Source organism: Triticum aestivum, chromosome 2A, assembly GCF_018294505.1.
Source record: "Triticum aestivum cultivar Chinese Spring chromosome 2A, IWGSC CS RefSeq v2.1, whole genome shotgun sequence".
Classification (NCBI taxonomy): Eukaryota; Viridiplantae; Streptophyta; class Magnoliopsida; order Poales; family Poaceae; genus Triticum; species Triticum aestivum.
Window position 1 is genome coordinate 139,575,783 of NC_057797.1, and position 21,597 is coordinate 139,597,379.

Genomic DNA, 21,597 nt, shown 5'->3' on the forward strand with positions numbered 1-21,597 from the left:
AATCATATTTTAATTGACAATCTAGCATTCACTCCAACTTTTGTTTCACTTCCTTTATTCCTACAAAGAGAGTACTTGCTCTAAATGATGTGCCGCTGCAAGAGCTGCCTATATTAATTAACCATGCTCTAAAAAGGTGGACCAACTTTGGCTATAGTAGTACTGTACTAGATTAGTAGGTGACCATGTGCTTGGCTCTTCTCCTCTTCCGGAAGTCGAATAATAATGATGGTACTACAGTAGTACTTCTGGCAATCTGACACCAAATGAACTGCTGCACGTCCACCGCTTGTAAGCAAAAGTTTCTCCTCGTGCTGCGAGCCACCGCGCATGTGTTGGCGAGGGAGAAGGCGTAGTAAGCAAGCTTCTCGTCGTTCTGCGAGTTGACGGTACACATCAAAGTTATTTATTAGTACTCTCTTAAAAAAGGGCCGACCATGTCCATGGCTACCATCCCGTGCTCTGTCATTGAGTACGTGCACTATTCACGTGCCATCGAGGAGAAAAAATATTGCGTAGCACTACAAAAAAAATACACTTCCGTGATGATACGTGTTTGTCACAGTAGGTCGCGTTTTCTGTCATGCATGTACATCCATGACAAATTTATGACAGAATCAAGATAGTCATACCTGTGCGGTCGTAGAAGTGTTCCATGACATTGCCAAAATTATCATCACGGAAGTGTCCACTTCCATGACGATAAATCGCGGGTCACAGAAGTGCTTTCGTCAAGGGTGACCGACACGTGGCATCCACCGTAACGGAACGTTGTTAAGCTCTCGGGTCAGATTTTGGATCCGATAACCCGTTAACAGCCACGACCAATGCCGATTTTCCACATGTAAAATTCTCATTGGCTGACGGATCCACGCTTCAGCTCCGTGTTGGCACAGGTGTCACTCCTCCAACGGTCAAGATGGGCCTATGATATGTTGACACGTGGACTGGCCCAAAAGTGGCCCACAAAGAGTAAATGGGCCGGCCCAACCGAAGGCCCATAAGATTTAGCGGACAATAATGGGCCGACCCAGCTAAAGGCCCACAAAATTTAGGGGACCATAATGGGCCGGCCCAGCTAAAGGCCCACACGATTTTGCAGACCATAATGGGCCGGCCCAGCTAAAGGCCCACAAGATTTTGCGGACCACATTGGGTCGGCCCAGCTAAAGGCCCACTAGATTCTGCCGACCATAATGGGCCGGCCCAGCTAAAGGCCCAACATTCTCTATCAAATCGGCCCGTCAACGGCCTGTCCTAAACTTGTCATCAACGCGGCCCATGGTCACTTCTGGCCCGTTAACAGTCCGCTAAGTAATTGGGCCGAATTACGGCCCGGTGTATTTCCGGCCTGTTAAAGGTCCGGCTTCATTTGGGCCCATTTACAGGCCATCAAAACTTTCGGCCCATAAACGACCGTGAAGGATTTGGGTCATATTCGGCCATGTCTGACATTCGGCCTGTTAGAGGCCCACTATAGCTTTGGGCCACTTTCGGCCTGTTGTCATTTTCGGCCTGTTAATGCCGGACGTAAACCATGGGCCATATGTGGCCCAACGTCATATCGGGCCCATTAACGGCCCATATAAAAATGACGATAATCTAGCCCGACCGAAGTTCCGGCCTGTTAAAGGCCCGTGTATTAGGTCGGCGCATTTACGGCCCGTCCGAATTTCGGCCTGTTAAAGTCCAGTGGGTTATTTGGCACAATCAGGGCCCAATCTCACTTTCGGTCTATTAAAGGCCCATGTATTTTATGGGCTCGAGATATTTACACCTGTAAACGGCCTATTTTTACTGAGGGCCCAAATTATGTTTAGGCCTGTTAAAGGCCCACTATGGGCACATGCCTACCAGAAAAATATGAAAGCTTATGCTGATTTAGGCCCAGATATTTTTAGTGGGCTACATGCCAATTTCGGCCCATAATCGTTTTTAGCCCAATTGGAATGGGCCCGACGAATGTTGGCATGTTGGGCTCCTACGAAGCTTTAGGCCGAATACATTACTAAGATAAACCTACACTATACAAAAATAGCGTCGTAATTACTGCAGCCCGAGGCAGCATCATAAATGTTGTATCACAACAAAATAATTTCCAACCATACAACAAAAGGCCTGTTGGCATAAAGTTTACAGTCCTTCCAGATAAAAGCACCATCAGATGTATAGAAGCACAAATCATTTGACCTGAGTGCTAATGTTTCAGGCTGTAGAATCTGATGGAGCAGCACGATCTCCACCTTTTTTCCGCCATTGCTCTTGAACAACGAAGCGAATGTCTGATAGTCTGGTTTCAAAACCATTCATATCTTGACGACATTTCTCAACCACTATTCTTGTTTCCGAAACAACGTCCACTAGGGATTGGACTTGTGTCTGGAGCACAGATATATCACTCTGTCTAGCAGGAAGATTTTGTTCAGTAGGCGATTTGGACGAGGTTACCTTGACAACCAACCCAGAATTACGCAGGAAGGTGCTTTTTGCACTGTTAGTGGAGAGATACTGACGCACTGCAGCAAGAGGTGACATTGTGCCTGTAGTAGCCTCGTCACCTTCAGGTGGTTGTGGCTGTTCAATCATTTGTTCCATAGCTTCCTGAAAGTTTGAACTTGTAGATTAGTGTACCAGATAAGTTACTAATGAGACAAAAACAAACAAAGTAGGTTAAACGTTTATACATAACTTATTTTGGTGAACTACTGTAATACATTAGCATGTATTGTAGTGCCAACTACATAATAAAATCACTTTCGGAACATATGTCCATGTAGCATGCCTACTGTATTGTCTATTTCCTCACATTCGTTGACATCTAAGGATAAAGAGACATGGTTTAAAGTAGGATGAACATAGTATGACATCATTCATATCATGGGCAAACAGATATAAAACAAACAGGCTATTTTATCATTGTGTGCGCACGTGAACATAACAACTAGATTACAGATCAAGACCAAAAGAATATCCTTCATCTCTTTTAAACCATGTAAGGTGAAATGATACGTTAAGACAACTGTGAATAAAAGTGAACAGAGTAACTGACATTGGCTGCAAACCAAGTAGTTAAATGAACACATCACAGTACCAATCAGTTCAAGGCAGGAGGAGTAAGGACTTACAACAGCGGCTTGAACTGGTGTGCTCATGCCCTTCATCTTGCTGGTGTGGCAATCCTTGAAGATTTGCACTGCATTCGGTTCAGGTTCTTTTTGGTCCGCACGGGATTTCCTCTGTATTTGGAACAAGTCAATATAGATACGATAATATGGCACAAAAAAGAAGGAAGTAGCAGCTATTTACAAGAGCCTCGCAGTGTGCAATATAGCTACGAGATCCTGTGGTCTGTTGGAATTTCACTTTAGAACGGTTGGTTTTGTTCTTCAAACAGTTAGCCTAGAAGAAGATACACTTGTAAGGCACATACATAAATACAAGTTCAATATGTGGTCTGATCAAATACATATAGCCTACCTGATACTTTGGATCAGACCAGTGTTTAACGAGGGCTGTCCAGTCTTCATCTGTAATATATTCCACTGGAGATGTTTGGGCGATTTCATTGTTAGCCTTGCCTTCAAAGTGAGATTTTCTAAGGTGGTACCGATACTGTCGCAGAGCAGACTGAAAAACATGAGTGCATGCTTGTCTAGTTGCATCATCTTTCGGATCCAACTTGAACCTCATCTGTTGAAAAAAGAATGTAAGTCTTATTAGGAGGAAGCTAGAAAGTATGGGACAGAGCAAGACAATATTACTAATTGCGATGAATAACATTACTTACGGATAAATGGTCAAGGAAGGTGTTAAACTGGGTATTGTCTTTCTCATTCCTGTACTGGATCCACGTTGGGAGGATACGTGCATGACACCTAACGGCAACGGCTGCCTCTGATACTAACTTGGCTGACTCTGTAGCATCACGTGGCCTTTTTAAACCTGCCTCAAAATGGATCTCCATTCTTCCTCCTTTAGATTTTGTTAATCTGTCAAGCATTATCCCTGATGTCTGTTTCCGCTTGCGCCGTGGTGCTAGTTCAACAACGAATATGGAAAGTGTTAGTGTACATCAAACTGTGAGAGTACATATAAAGGAGCATGCAACTGCAACTTGACTCGGTCAGGTACCGTCTTGGTGTTGATGCTCATGAGGTTCATCTGATCTTGCCAAGTCCTGTTGTGTCAGCAGTGCTTCGGAAGTAGTGTTAGGTGTGAAGGCAGCTTGGGAACTGGCCAGTTCCGGAGCAAACGAACGAGTAACTGGTTGAGATGCTGGTACAGTTGAAGCGGATGCTGCAGCTGGTGGAGCAGGTGATACTGTGTTTGTAGATTTAGCCGGTGGACTTGGACCTTCTACTGCACTATAAGTACCAGCAGAATCTCGACGGCAGAACCTTTTCCGTTTCACCCGACGAGTAACAACACTCCCTACTATATTATTTTCCTTGCTCTTTTTTGACTTTGCCATGTCAAGCTGTACCCACAACACAAAAGAATAAAATCACTCTTCAGAACTCATTGATGCATGATACAGACAAGCAATACTTTGATGTAAGACAACCGTATGAGGATGGAATATGTAAGAAAAACAGGACGGCATGACATATTCACAGCTACGATGTGCAAACTAAGCAGAAGGATTTTCAAGAAAATAGAAGTAATGCAAGCTAGACACCATATGAAAGATGCAACCAATATTACTCTGCCAAGTTAAAAGTGTCTTGTCATAAGTGGCAATTCGAAAAATTAGAAGCAGTACAACGTAGAAATCAATGCAAGATGCAACCACTATCAAACTGCCATGTTAGAAGCGTCCAATCATGAGTGACTGATGCAGGATACACAACAGCAGTACTTTGATGTAAGAACATGGTATGATAGATAGATGCAGTGTATTCTAGACACAGAAAGCCATGTCATATGCACATGTATAACGTATAAACTCAGCAGGTGCAATTTAATCAAAATAGAAGAAATACAGGCTAGACAACATATGCAACATGAAACCAATTATCACACTGTCAACTTAGAGCAAGCACCTGCGATGGTGGAGTACGGGAGATGAACTCATCATGTAGACTTGGGACTTCAACTTCATTAGCAGTAGCAGTGGCAAATCTAGAGAGTCTCTGTTTGCGTCGGTGGGGAGGACCACCAACATCCCCTAACTTACTCTTTTCCTTCCTATTTTCTGATATTGCCTTATGAAGTCAAAACCACAAGAAGATGAATAAAATTAGCTCTGCATAACTGGTTGATGCATGATACAGACGAACACTACTTTGATGTAAGGCAAGCGCAGGATAGGAGGATGGAATATATACAAAAAAGACAGCGTTTCATATTCACACGTACGATAGGAGGATGGAATATGTATGAAAAAACAGTAAGCGGAAGGCATTTCAACAAAATTAGAAGAAATGAAAGCTAGGCACCATATGAACATGCAACCAATATCACTCTATCAGGTAAAAAGTGTCTCGTCGTAAGAGCCATTTCAAGAAATTAGAAGCAGTACAAGCTAGAAGACAATGCAAGATGCAACCTACATCACAGTCCCAAGTTAAATGTGTCTTATGGGTAAGTGATCGTTGCAGGTATAAGTTGTAAGCTACGCAGATGCAATTCAACATAATCAGAAGCAATACAAACTAGACATCATACGGAAAACGCAACCACGTATAACAGTTCCAAGTAAGAGCAAGCACCTGTGATGGTGGAGTAGGGGAGATGTGCTCATCATGTACACGTATGTTCTAGAAACAGGAACACGTGTCATATTCACAGGCATTATGTGTAAAGTAAGCAGATGCAATTCAAGTTAGAAGCAATACAAGCTAGACATCATACGCAACATGCAACCACATATAATAGTGTCAAGTTAGAGCAAGCACCTGTGATGGTGGAGTAGGGGAGATGTGCTCATCATCTACACAGCTACGTTGACTGTCCAGCCTTGTGTTGTCTTGCGAATCTTGTTGGGAGGATGGCGGAGTAGAATCTGTAGAGACCCCCTGTTTGAGTTGCTCCGAAGGACCACCATCATCCACTGCCGGACTAATTTCCTTCAGCTGTAATGATTTTGCTCTTCAGAACTCATTCATGCATGATACTGACGAACACTACTCGGATGAAAGGCAAACACATGATGCGAGGATGGAATATGTATGAAAAACAGGATGGTGTGACATATTCACACCTATGATGTGGTAACTAAGCAGAAGGCATTTCAACAAATTAGAAGCACTGCAAGCTAGACACCATATGAAAGATGCAACCAATATCACTCTGCCAAGTTCAAACTGTATGGCGTTTCAACAAATTAGAAGCAGTACATGCTAGAAATCATATGCAAGACACAACCAATATCACAGTGGCGACTTAAAGGTGCCTTATCATAAGTGACTGATGCGGGATATGCAAGAATAGTAGTCTGATGTAGAAACAGGAACACATGTCATATTCACAGGCATTATGTGTAAAGTAAGCAGATGCAATTCAACAAAGTTAGAAGCAATACAAGCTAGACATCATACGCAACATGCAACCACATATAATAGTGCCAAGTTAGAGCAAGCACCTGTGATGGTGGAGTAGGGGAGATGTGCTCATCATCTACACAGCTACGTTGACTGTCTAGCCTTGCGTTGTCTTGCGAATCTTGTTGGGAGGATGGCGGAGTAGAATCTGTAGAGAACCTCCGTTTCAGTTGCTCGGAAGGACCACCATCATCCAATGCCTTGCCAATTTCCTTCAGCTTTATTGATTTTGCATTGTGAGGTCATACCGACAAGAAAAAGGAATATCATTCGCTCTTCAGAACTCATTCATGCATGATACTGACGAACACTACTCTGATGAAAGGCAAAGTCATGATACGAGGATGGAATATGTACGAAAAAATGGACGGCTTGACATATTCACACCTATGATGTGGTAACTAAGCAGAAGGCACTTCAACAAATTAGAAACACTGCAAGACACCATATGGAAGGTGCAGTCAATATCACTCTGCCAAGTTAAAACTGTCTCGTCATAGGTGGCGTTCATCAAACTAGAAGCAATACATGCTAGAAATCATATTCAAGACGCAAACCAATATCACACTGCCAACTTAAAGGTGTCCCATCATAAGTGACTGATGCAGGATACACAAGAAGAGTAGTTTCATGTAAGAACATGGTGTGATAGACAGATATAGTATGTACCAAAAACAGGAAAGCGTGTCATATTCACATGTATCATGTGTAAGCTAAGCAGATGCAGTTTACACTAATTAGGAGCAATACGAGCTAGACACCATATGCAACATGCAACCAGATATCACACTGCCAAGTTAGAGCAAGCACCTTGGATGGTGGAGTAGGGGAGCGGAGACTTGGACCTTGTAATGCACTATCAGTACAAGGAGAATCGGTACAGATGCTCCGTTTACGTTGCTGCAGAGGACCACCATCATCGCCTTCCTTACTCTTTTCCTTCCTCTTTCTTGATTTTGCCTTGTCAAGTCAAACCCACAAGAAAAAAGAATAAAATTTGCTCTTCAGAACTCATTGATGCATGATACTGACGAACACTACTTTCATGTAAGGCAGCCGCATGATAGGAGGATGGAATATATATGAAAAACAGGACGGCGTGACATATTGACATGTATGATGTATAAAGTGTAAACTAAGCACAAGGTGCTTGAACTTGTTAGAATCGATGCAAGCTAGAAACCATATGAAAGATGAAACCAATATCACTCTGCCAAATTAAAAGGGTGCCCTAACAAATGTATTTGACCAAATTAGAAGCAATACATGGCAACAGGCTAGAAATAATATGCAATATGCAACGAATAAAGGTGACTCATCGTAAGTGATTGATGCAGGATACAGAAGAGAGGTAGTTTCATGTAAGAACAAGGTTAACACATAGATGTAGTGTGTACCAAAAATAGGAAGGCATGTCATATTCACAGGTATAGTGTGTAAACTAAGCAGATGCAATTTACCCTAATTAGAAGCATTACAAGCTAGACACCGTATGCAACATGCAACCACATATCACACTGCGAAGTTAGAGCAAGCACCTGTGATGGTGGTGTAGGGGAAGTGCGGTCTTCAGGTACAGAGCTACGTTCAATATCTTCATTTAGGCTTGCTGTTTCTTGAGAATCATGTGGAGAGGATGAAATTGCATTCTTTATAAGAGTATTGCGTCTCATATTAACCCACGCGCGTGACTGTCTCATCATAAGCGATAGACGCAGGATACACAAGAACAGTAGTTTGATGTAAGAACATGGTGTGATAGGCAGATGTAGTATGTACCAAAAACAGGAAGGCGTGTCATATTCACATGTATAATGTGTAAGCTAAGGAGATGCAATTTAACAAATTAGGAGCATTGATGAGGGATACACAAGAAAAGTGCCTTATCATAAGATATAGTATGTACCAAAAACAGGAAAGCGTGTCATATTCACATGTATCATGTGTAAGCTAAGCAGATGCAGTTTACACTAATTAGGAGCAATACGAGCTAGACACCATATGCAACATGCAACCAGATATCACACTGCCAAGTTAGAGCAAGCACCTTGGATGGTGGAGTAGGGGAGCGGAGACTTGGACCTTGTAATGCACTATCAGTACAAGGAGAATCGGTACAGATGCTCCGTTTACGTTGCTGCAGAGGACCACCATCATCGCCTTCCTTACTCTTTTCCTTCCTCTTTCTTGATTTTGCCTTGTCAAGTCAAACCCACAAGAAAAAGGAATAAAATTTGCTCTTCAGAACTCATTGATGCATGATACTGACGAACACTACTTTCATGTAAGACGAACACTACATATCACACTGCCAAGTAAGAGCAAGCACCTGCGATGGTGGTGTGGGGGAATTGCGGTGATCAACTAGAGAGCTACGTTGACTATCTTCATTTAGCCTTGCTGTTTCTTGAGAATCATGTGGGGAGGATGACACTGCACTCTTTATACGAGTATGGCGTCTCACAGAAACCCACCCGGGTGACTGTCTCATCATAAGTGATTGACGAGGGATACAAAAGAGCATTAGTTTGATGTACGAACATGGTTAATAGACATATGTAGTATGTATCAAAAACAGGAAGGCATGTCATTATCAAAGGTATAATGTGTAAAGTAAGCAGATGCAATTTAACCAAATTGGAAGCAATACAAGCTAGACACCATATGCAACATGCAACCACATTTGACAGCGCGAAGTTAAAGCAAGCACCTGGGATGGTTGTGTGTGGCAATTGAGATCATCAACTGCAGAGCTAAGTTTACTGTCTCCAACTGCTGACACTGCACCCGTTAGAGCGCTGGAACGCTTAGTGCTTATCTTCGAATTACACTGGAGCGACTTCTGTCTTTTCTTTTCTGCATTCATCAACACTGCGTCAGAGTCTGAAATACCCATGCATAAAAAACAATAGTGTGAGTATGGGTGAAGTGTGTGCACAATTAGTACAGTGTAAAGGTAGCAGATAGCAGGTCGGTGAGAAATAAATGACGGGAGACATATGATAGCTCTACAACATGCATGGCACACTAAATTACTACAGGATTCTATGAAAATAACAGTCGACTGAAAGCAAATAGGTCAGTCCATTTTTTCTGCACCGTCCGATGTACAAAGAACGGGCAGATCGCCTTCATCTACCTCCAGCGAGTCAGTGTTGACGATCTTCCTCGAAACGCCAGCGACCACCGGCCCAGTATTCCTCCCCTGCCTGCGCCCTCCCCTCGACCTCACCGCACCGCCGTGCTTGGCACCGCCCCCCGGCCATCCATTCAAGCCCCGCCGACCTCCAGATCGGGCGCAAGCAGCTCCTGCGCCCCACACCCCTATGATAGACACCGATGCGCCGCTTCCCCGGGGAACAGGCGGACTAGGTGCTCCGCGCGCCTAAGCGGGTGCTGCTTCTTTTAATTGCGGTTCGACTGACCCTGAATTGAAATCCAGGCGGGCTACTGACCTCTAGCAAAGGTGAAATAGTAAAAGGGAGGAAACCTTGTGCATTTAGTATCACGAAGAAGATGCAGTAAGAAGCGCTCAACTAGTTTCTTTCGTGGGATGAATACGGTGTGAGCGGAGACGTAAGATTTGCACGAATAAGGGAAGAGGAGTACCTCTTTCTGCTGGCAGTGTTGTGTCCTCCTTCTGTTTTTCCGACGATCTTCTTGTTGTTCGCCGGAAACCAGAAGTTGTGGAGGACGGTGCAGCCTTGGACGAACCCATGGCCAAGTTGTTGAGTGTGGTGCGGTGGCCGTCTGTCGGCGGCGGGGAAGCAGATCCGAGGCGGCGAACGACGGCGTAGCGGGAACAGCTCCGGTGCGGTGGACGGTTGCGACAGTGGAGCCGCAGCAGTGAGGCGCAGGACGGCGTGGTCGGAGTGGTTCTGGTACGGCGCACGTCGGCGTCGGCGTCGTGGAGGCAGCTCTGCCTCGGCTTCAGCTGCTAAGTCCTTGAGGGCGTTGCGGTTGCGGTTGCGTTGGACGACGACGTCGGGGTACCGGCTCCGGCGTGATGGAGGAGGGCGGCGGTGGATTGGCCGCTATGGGGTGGAGGACGGAGGAGGCTGGGGTTTCGCGGCTGGTGGAGAGGGCGTTTTCGCGCCCACGGAGTATGAATGGGGAAACGGAGGGAGGCGGGGAACTAAGGGGGAACAATGTTTCGGTTTGAGACGCGCTTGTTTGAAATTTGGGGAAAGTTACAAACTTTCCCCCCATCTAAAATTTCGGACATATTGCGGGTTGGGGGTAGGACAGTCATGTCAGGTGTCCCAAATGTGGGCGGGATAGATTTCGGCCGAGCGCATGGGTAGGCGCCCACGGCGTATGAATGCTTCTCTGGCGTCTTGGTGAAGTTACAAACCTACCCCGGTTTAGACCTTTGGACATCGGGCCGATAGGCTACACGGGCCAGAGTCAGGACAGTAATTTCCTACCACCAAAACATTAGTCTCGCGCGGTTTCGGGTGACCAGAGGCCTATTTGGCGCTTCGTTCAGGGCCTCTTTGATTCACAGGATTGTCAAAATGAAGGAATAGGAAAAATGCAGGAATAGGGTGACATGTCCCATAGTATCCTACAGGATTTGAAAGAATGTTTGATAGCATAGGAAAAACAAAGGAATTCTACAAAGAGGTTTGAGTGGATGGAAATTTTCCTCCAAAATGTAGTACAAATGGATCATATGGAAAAATTCCTAAGGATGCCAATCCTACGAATCAAACGAGCATCACAGGAAAAATTCCTAAGGGTTTAAATCCTCCAAAAATCCTATGCAATTCCTTTGAATCAAAGGAGCCCTCAATATTTGGGAGCAGAAGCATTTAACGTTTTCGGTTCTCTTGAATTGAACTTTCAGGATTTGTCAAACTTCACAAATCTTTACTCTTGAAAATCCTAAAGCTACGATTATTTTGGAATGGAGGGGGTACATTTGAATATACATTGTACACGAGTATATATTAAAAAATATGCAACTTACCTCAGTTCATGCATGGTTCCAGATATAATCTCCTTGGTTGCAAAAAAAAGTTAGATATGCGTATGAATATATATAGCATGTTCAAACTCACAACAAAGATTGATGCCCCCTTTTACATCTGATTTACAAATGCCATTATCTCGGGTTCAAATAGATGAATGCACTTCCTATGAATTCGAATCTTCGAAACCCCCTTTATGTTGAATTCGACATGTATTCTATTTCGTAGCTAGCAATTTGGAATGTATCCATGCAAGTGACAAATGTATAAAGTGCTTCACACTAACAACATGGAGTGCACTAATTAATGTTTATATATGAATTGCAAAAGCATCCATTGCCTGTATTTCAAACCGCTCTCACTCTATGGATCGATAATATGAAATAAACACATGCACATGCTAGAATTCAATTGCAGTTGAAGAAAGAGCCTACTCCTGGTACTGTATATTAGTGATAGGGGTGTGTACAAAGTACACGTGAATACCAGGCATTGTGCGTGTGTGTATACTATCGACGAACTAGCCCCCAAGCTTGTATAACATACTAAGGGCCTAGGGTTACAAATCATATATAGTCGGCTTATCACCAGTGGGGATAGAGTCCTCCGCGACTCTGGTAGCTTCGTGTTGTACGCCGAGTCCTCCACATGGGTCTTCGTATAACACGTCTCGGTCCAACCTATATGTGGCGCAGGATGGAACCGACCCATGAGTCTTCATGTTGACCCACCACAACTAGAAATGATGTGCCCACCACACCACACACGCAATCGGCCACTAAGAAAATAAGCATATACAATAGTACAACGGTATCTAGCTCACGATACGTCTCCATATTTTGTTGATGACACTGACGGACTTTGCATTTGATGCGTGCTCCGTATTTTGTTGACGACACTTACGGTCATTGTATTTGAAGCGAAAGCACGATATGGTCACTGGACTTCAGAATAAGCTCATCACGGTCACCACATACATTTTGTCGTGCTAACCAACATGTGGTTGGATGGTTAGAGGACAGTGGTTTCTCGAGCCCACCAAGGTTAAAGTCCCGGTGCTCGCATTTATCTTGTGTTAATTTCAGTATTTTCCGGCGACGTACGTTCAGTGGGAGGAGACGTTCCACTCGACTACGAGGCACCTATGGTGACTTCGTAAAATCTCAAGATCATATATGCTGGCCCACTCTCTCGAAGGTGCTCATAGGGGTAGGGTTCGCGTGTGTGCGCTTATAGCGGTGAGTGCTTGCGCGTATATATGAGCCCTTGCGTCTGTACCGTGTTAAACAAATACATATCATGATTATACGGTCACTGGCTCACCCGTACAACTCCGTATTTTGTTGATGACACAATCAATTGACCAGTCAAACGTTCCACGCGGCGCAACTAGTGTTGCACCATCGGGGCGCGTAACCGTGGGGCCCACCTGTCAGCCCGTATATGAAAGAAAGAAATGGTAGTTTGAGTCTGTACTGTGTTAATAAAATAGGAGTACATTTTAGGGTGATCATACGGTCACTGGCTCACCATACAGCTCCGTAATTTGTTGATAACACGATCAATTGACCAGTCAAACGGTCCACATTCAGCAGCGCACATTACCATAGGGCCCACCCGTCAGCGCGTATATGAAGGACAAAAATGGTAATAAATGAGTGGTTTCGGGGAGGGCGGGCCGGCCGCGGGCGGCGGGGGCTGGCGGTTCGGCCGGTGGTGGCTGGCGGCTCAGGGGGGGTGGAGTTTGATGATAAACTGGAGGCCCTTGATTTCGTATCCAACGGCTGGAAAATCTAATGACCAGAGATGAAAAAGTCAGTCGACTGACGTGTAGCCTCACCCCGCACGTACACATGCACGCACGCAAGACACGCACGCATGTAGGCGTGCAACACTGACACGTACACACGCACGCATGCTGGCGTGCAACACTGACACGTACACATGCACTCACGAACACACGCACGTACGCACCCATGCATGCAACACTGAAACGTACCCTTGCACGCACGCAACACTCGCACGCCTGCATGCACACAGCACACGACGCAAGACACACGTTCAACCTATACGTGCATGCACCCTTTGTTAAGGACATGGATTGTTACGGGTATTAATCAATCTTATCTGTGATAAGCAGAACATTGATGTTTGCAGCGGTCTTTATGAATCACAACGTATCGAACGGGCTATCAACATAGTAGGCTTATCTACATGAAAAAGATGACGTCACACTCAATGAACAATCATCGGTTTATGAAATGCCCGCTTCTGACCGCCCTGGCCCACCAAAGGTTCCTCTGCTGTGCGCTGCCTGCGTTGGGTCACTGACATGCATGCCATGCACCCAAAGAGCCCACATGTCAGTGGAAGAACGGCGCGGTGTCCTAGGTCAGAGTCGAGGGCGCCACTCGCGGCACGCCCGGCTGAACACGCCTCCGTGCCGCATTCAAACGCCTCCATGAAACCCGCCCGTGTGGAAGCCGAGAAACCCACTCTGGACACACGTCCGTTCATGACCGGGCCGCTCCCCTATCTCCTCCACCATTTTGTCCACTCTTACAATGGCTTACGAAGAGTAGTTATTCCGCATCCAAGCCGGCTGGGTAGCCCGCCGGATACGAGCTATGCAGCTCGCTGATCCACCTCCCTCCCCTCGCCCGACGGAGCCAGTTGCCGCCCCAAGCCGTGGAATTTTGCCATGTGTTGTTTTCATGGACTAGCAAGATGCCCGTGCATTGCACGGAACATCAAGATGCATTTTTTTACAAACTCCCGCATGCATGCAAGGGATAATTAATGTCCTCCTTTGCTAGTACCACGAGGCAAACACCATTAATATTGCATCGATTAGTGTTAGTGGCCTTGTATATCTGCAAATTGTAATTTTGATAGTGGCCCCTTGTATATAAAAATGGAGGGAGAAAGATGAGAGATAAGGTGAGGAGGAGTGGGGCGTGGTGGTGACTGGTGGTCGGACTGGGCGGAGGCATGGGGATGGACGGCGCATTATGTCTAGGTTTGTATCTCTCTCACACACACCCACGTAGGTGGGGGACGTGCACGAAGAGAAGAGGTGCACGCACGGCGCACGTACTCCCGTCTCTTTCCCAACCACACCCGCGCGGGTACACGGTGGAGCTCATTTCTGTACGAAAAAGGCAGCCCACGTGGTAATTTGGCACGTGTACTGGTTGTCCACTTGGTGGAGGGAGGATCGTCTACCACGGGTGAACAAACAAATTGCGACTTGACGCGTTATGTTAAATTAAAAAAAGAGGCAAACCATGTGGGGCCTACCTTAGATGCAAGGCTCTATACACTGGAGTACTTTTGATGTGTCCCGTCAACTCGCAGAACGAGGAGAAGCTTGCTTAGTACGCCGTCTCCCCCGCCCACGGGCGCGGTGGCTCGCAGGATGAGGTGAAGCTTGCTTACTAGTACGCCTTACGCCCGCTCCCTCGCCCACGCGCGCGGTGGCTCGCAGCACGAGGAGAAAATTTTACTACTCCCTCCGTTTACTCCTCGTCCCTACTACGTACTTTGGTTAGTACTCCCTCCATTTACTTATACAAGGCCACTATAAAAAATACATTTTGCATCTATACAAGGCCACAAATAGTAATCGAGACAAAAGTTACTACTCCCTCCTTTCCAGTTTATGGCTCAATTTCAAAATCTCTCCAACCAAGGTAGACGGTGAGTGGTCGAATTAATTTCGTATTTTGCACAAGTAATTAGTACGCTCGTTTTTCTCAAGAAGTTATGTTTACCGAGGCATTAATTAGAACGAATGCATGAATGACCACTAAATTTCCATGAACTTGTACATGCATTGGTTAGTTTCCTCTTGACACTGCTTGCGTCGGGTGATCTAACGCACCTCGAAATCCAACATGTAATGGTACTACTACTAGTATAGTAGAATTGAGACTTATCAAACGGAAAAACGAATGTTTTTTAGATGAGCCCTATAAACCCTAGTGGGTACGTACTCCGTAAAAACAGATTTTTCCAAAACTAAGTCGCTCCCTTTCATGAATTCTGTAGTATACTCCTCCGTCGACGCTCCCTTTCATGAATTCTGTACTTCCTGTCGCCGACATGTGGGACATATAGCAACCGGGTCGACGTGTCAAGCACCAAATAACAGTGCAGAACAGCAGGGGGGACGCACCCCACTCGTACCGGCCCAGTAGTAGTAATGAGCAATGAGACGTCAAATCACAATGCCGCACTTTCCCAGACGGACGAAGCAACCATTATTTCACACTTCGGTTCGCCATCATCTCAAACCACGTACTAGTATTGCTTCTGCCTCAAGAGGGACACGCGCATCGCCTTGGTACATCATGACACGTGGGACCGCATGACAGGCCATGCTCCCCCGCCGATCGCTCGGTAAAATCACCTCATTTTTACTATACTTCCTCCGTATCGGTTTACTACATGGCATGCACGTCGTTCTAGGTTGAGAATTTAACTGGCTATATATGTGATGAACAGTACTCTAGCCTTTTAAAAAATGTATACTTTTGTACAGCAGTACTATCGATGGATTGCGCCATGGAGCAAAAATTGAAATTAAAAAAAGGTGGTACATATAGAGAGCGCTCGTCGCCAAATTATGCATATAGTACTATTAAAAAGGCTAGTCACAATAATGGTGTCCAGCACAACCCACCCCTCAAATAAAACTAAGAGGGTGCTTGGATACGTTTTAGTCCCATGACTAAAAGTAGTGGGACTAAAACATGCTAGCCTCACCCATGCTTGGATCCAAATACTAAAAAGGCTAAAATCAAGTTAATGAGCATTTATTATCCTCCAAACCCTCCAATCCAGAACTCGCCTGTGTTAAAGGAGAGGAGTTAAATGAGTAGAGAGAGGACTAATCCACATTTTAGTAGGGGTACCCCTGACTAAAAATTTTTAGTCTCAAGACTAGTTTTAGCCCCTCTTTAGTCAGGGGTGCTTGGAACTTTAGCCTCTTAAAGAGACTATTTTTAGTCAGACTAAAATAAGTCCCTTGGATCCAAGCACCCTCTAAGCATCCTGGAATTCTTTGACAAAACTAAGCACCCTGAAATTCTTTGACAACTAAACTGCTGGCTATATGATGTTGGCCATATATATTGTACGTATATAATGTGAAGAAACGAGTGGTAGTACTATACCAACTAAAAGATGAAATGTAAGAAATACTAGTATGTACGTACTGAAGAGTTAAAGTAACGAGAAGAAACATAACATAGTTCTGCTGGGGGCTCAGCACAACACACCCCTCAAATTAAATTAAGCACACCTGAAATTAAACTTTGCAACTATTCCGGTAGACACTGCATTAGAACCACCATGAGCAACGACACTGCCACCTTACTCGGAGTCCTCGTCCACGTCCTCGACTTCGTCCTTGTCCCTCTTCCTCTTGGCCGATACTTCTTTGCTTGAACCGCACACTTGGCTGTTGCTCTTCATCCAACCCTTGTAGATATTGAAGCAAAGGTAGCCATCCATTGCAGCGTAGTGGATGTGGTCTATATCTAGTACATTCCGCTGCCATGCATGACGATGAAACGTGTATGGAGGTTTCTCCAGTTTACCGTACGAAGGATGAACCATGGCTCCTGCCAGGGTCAGCATTGAAGGCTGACGAGAGGACACCAGCCGATTCTTCTGGAGGTCGAAGGTGTTGCCTACAACGAGGCCTATCCGATGCAGGACTTCTTTGTCGTTACCAAAGTCTACAGTAACGAATTTGACTAGGTTGCTCTCGAGGAAGTCCTTAAAATCCTGGCACTCAACGTCGGCATGGCATATGTGGTAGACCAAGCATAAGTCATGCACGCAAACCTGGATCACGGCGGGCTTCTTCCTCTCTTCGTCCTTTAGATCCTTCTCTCGTCCCAGGACTGTGGTGTACTCAACATCTAGCCCAGCGACCCACTCATCATCTGAGTCTTCGAACATGCGTCTGAAGCGAGAAAGGCATCCTTTCACCGTCGCGGAAGAACGGGTGTAGATGACGTCGAACTCATCGCCGGTGATGGTTCTAACCTTGTACTCACCGCCGATCGTGGAGATTTGGGACGCCATGGATTTGGGAGGAGGGTTAGGATTAGTGGAACTGCCGTAATGTGAATGGACGGGACGACTAGGAGCGAACCGCCGTAGTATTGAAGGACGTGCGGGGACGAGTAGGAGCGAACTGCCAGCGTGCGAACGGCAGGGTAGTGGCTTTCCATTCTCCCATGATACGGGCTTCCGAGAGCCCTTGGATCTGAGATCGAACGGTTGCATGGCGTGATTCTAGACCTATGGGTGAATATCCTATCCTGGAGGGTTATTCTGCAAATTTTCAGCAACTTAGCATGCGACCGTTTGATCTCAGATCCAAGGGCTGCCAGCAGCCCGTATCATGGTCGCGCCTACCACGACCGTCGCGTCGCTCGCGCGGTCGCGCCCTTGGAGATTTAACACGGTGCGTTAGGCTATCTGATGTTGGCATGTCATACATAGTCATCACTTAGTCACTCATACTACAACAAGGTTGGCTATAAGTGTATTTTTTACTCCTCTCTATCTCTTTCTTCGTACTCAAGGAAGAAACGGTGCTAAGCGCGTGTATTTATTGCATTTGCCAAGGAGTGACCTCTTCCAATGAAATGGTGTTGCTAAGTTTGCTTCATTTAATTAGCTATAGACTCAAAATTGTCTTTTCACCTAGGTACACGCGCTTAGCACCGTTTCTTCCTTTGGTCACCAAACTAGTCTCTTTCTTCTTGATTAACTTGCCACATCAGACTTTATGCTTATGTGGCAAGCTTAAGCACCTGTAGGAGCAAGTAAAAGTAAGTACAATAGTGCGCTTTACATGGCATTTTTGCTTATGTGGAGGAAAGAGAGGCAAGGAAAAAGTGGAGAAGTGGGCTCTCATGCAAGAGCCAGCCTCTACTACATGGTGGAGCATTGGGAGAGGCACCTGTATGGAGGTGGTCAGGAATCTGGGAGACTCACGTCGGTCATAGCGCCGCAGTTAAAATGACAATGGCAAGTCAAATCATGAGGCCCCACCTATCCAGCAGTAACTCGCTGTCAAATCACACATCCCTACGTTTGCAGCAGCCTACTCCCTCGTCTTCTCCCGTCTCTGTCAAACCGACTAGGCGGAACTGCCCCGCCACCTACCGTGCAGGAAAAGCCCCGCCCTCGACTTTTAAATACAACTACATCCGCTTAAGAATCCAATGATATACTTTTTGTGACATAGTAACTCATATTTAGTTAGTCAAATGGATGACCTAGAACTACGTGCAGGCCCTATAAACCGAGACGCCTAAAAATAAAAAAACCGAGACGGAGAGGGTAGTTCAGCATGTATCTTTTTAGATCAATATAGTCGGGATTCACGAAGGAGCAAAATCAAGTGGTAGGCTGCTCCTGTCATGTGGGCATAGCAACTCAAGCAGGGTCAGTCCGCACACGAAATGGCAACACACTTAACAGGACCCTTTTGGCTGACATGTGGCTCATCCACCGTCTTGTTCCACGTGTGATGCACCAAATTACAGTTTGGAGCAGCGGTTGGAATTGGAGGCACCCCGGTCGTAGCGCCGCAGTAGTAGAAAATGAGCGACGAGGGGTCAAATCACAAAGCCCCACATTTTCCGCATTAAGCTGGACGGATGAAGCAACCATCATTTCACTCTAGGGCACAAGAGCGTAAAGAAAAGAGAAAACAATGATGCGTGCGGCAGCTACCTAGGGCACCCTAGGGTAGGGGTCTCCACTACAGATCCTTTTTTTTTGAAAGCGCCTCCACTACAAATCGGCTTCTCCCTCGTCCTCTTGAAGAAAACCGATGATGAGTGCAGCGGTAGGGTTTGTAGGAGTACTACGGCGTGCGGGGCCACGTCGTAGTAAACGGGTTCGAGTCGATGCCTTAAATATGTGTGGGCCGCTTGGTTTTACGGGAACGAGGCAGCATGTTGGGTTCGAGGACCAGTGGAGATATAGTACGTACAAAAAATTGTGGACGTAGGTTCGACCGAAAGGCAATGATGAATGGGCCCTGCATTTTGATATACCCGGGGCCGCGTGAAATTTGCTACTCTACTCAAAACTAGTAAGGTACACATGTATTGAACGCATGAGATTTTGAAACCAAATTATGAATAAATACACACTATAGGATGTAAAGCTTTGAGTCATATATGCATGATGTAGATGTTCTCTTAGTTCTTATAGTTCATCTCATTCAAAATCAATAAGTTTTATAGAAATGTTAAGATTCATGGGGTTGTGCATTGTACTCCCTCCGTTCCAAAATAGATGACCCAACTTTGCACTAACTTTGTACAAAGTTAGTGCAAAGTTGGGTCATCTATTTTGGAATGGAGGGAGTAAATCATAAAGTAAAAAACAAATAATGGCAATTCATTTAGAAAAAAAAAATAATAAATTATGATACAGAAGATTCTAGAACAAAGGAGAAGTGCTTGTGTTTTGAGGTTTGTGCATTATGCTTAAGTTCAACCATGGAGTCTTCTAAATTGTACATGTGGCAGATCTGGTGGAATGTTGATGATATCCAACGGCCAGTAGTGCTCGGATTTGCCTATCTCTGCACTGTCGGGTTAGCTTCATCCAGCGACATCTTTCAAAGTTATTGGCACACTATATAGTTCTTGTGCCATAGTTGCATGTTTTGGAAAAAAGCTACCAGTGGGTTGTACTATCTATTTAGGAATAGAAGATGTATACATGGAAGTTCTAGGGAAAGAGATGACATGGAGCATCTCAATTCCTATGAGTAGGGATTGGAAAAGAGATGTCATTTGGTTCACATCATAGGAACTTTTCTATTGAATATAGAGATGACATGTTTCTCAATTCCTATGAGGAGGGATTAGAAAAGAGATGTAATTTGGTTCATATCATAGGAACTTTTCTATTGAATATACGCTAATGTTTATTTTCCTTTGAAATTAAGGGAGTATAGGAATCCATTCATATGAACCAACTGGCTCTAAAGCTATAGAAATGATATCATGTTTATTTCCTTTGAAATGTGGAGCATATGAATCTATTCCTATGAACCAATTGGCTTTAAAGGAAAAAATCCTATAAAAATCATATCATATAGAGTTCCTATGATATTCCTCGACACTAAAGGATGCTTGAAATTGCTGCGGGTGATACGATGGTCTTTCTTTGTAGAATCCTCACCCAACTTTATAGTTACCTCTCGAAGATGAATGAAATGATATATACATGGTATTCTACATGTGCAATTTGGTACACGAAAACTCGGTAAAAGTTTGTGAGGTTTGAATTTTCAATAAAGCTATATGCACTGCATTTCGGAACGGAGGGAGCATACGGCAGTTGCTAACACTCACGTGGAAGATTTGTGTGCAGGAGGAGTGGCTGTTCTGTTAAATGACATGGCAAAACTAACACTGTCGGATGCCGAGCTAACGGTCCTTACGGAGTTCATCAGGAAAAGGCTTGTGGCAAACGTTTGTCGGATAATGATTTACGGACACATGCATTGCATTAATACGTGCCCCCTCTCTCTCAGGCACACGCACCCTCACGAGTCACGACTCTCCCGAGTCCTCTCGCAGACTCGCACGTCGCACCCACCGTCTATCTGCAGGTAGGAGTCACGCACATATGTGCTCTTCACACCCTACCCTCAGAACTTCTAAAAAACAAAAGACGGCGTGCACATTTTATTTTAGCTCACACGTCACACACTTGTACTATTACTCTTGCGGCGAACGTTCTTTGGGCATAGTATATTGTCCTCTCACGAAGAGAAGCGGTGCACGCATGCACTAGTTCTCTCACACCCACTCGCGGGTACACGTAGGAGCGCATTTTTTGAAGCTGGTACAACAAAATCACTCCACTATATATAAAAGCAGGAGCCTTAGCGCTTGCTTTACTAGGGTTCCTCTCGTTCACTCTCTCATGCTCTCCAGAACTAAGCAACACATAGGTGGCCACACTCTCTCTCAGCTCACGGCTGGTCACGAATCCGGCCGGACAACCTCGACCGGGGCAGGGGTGTAGGT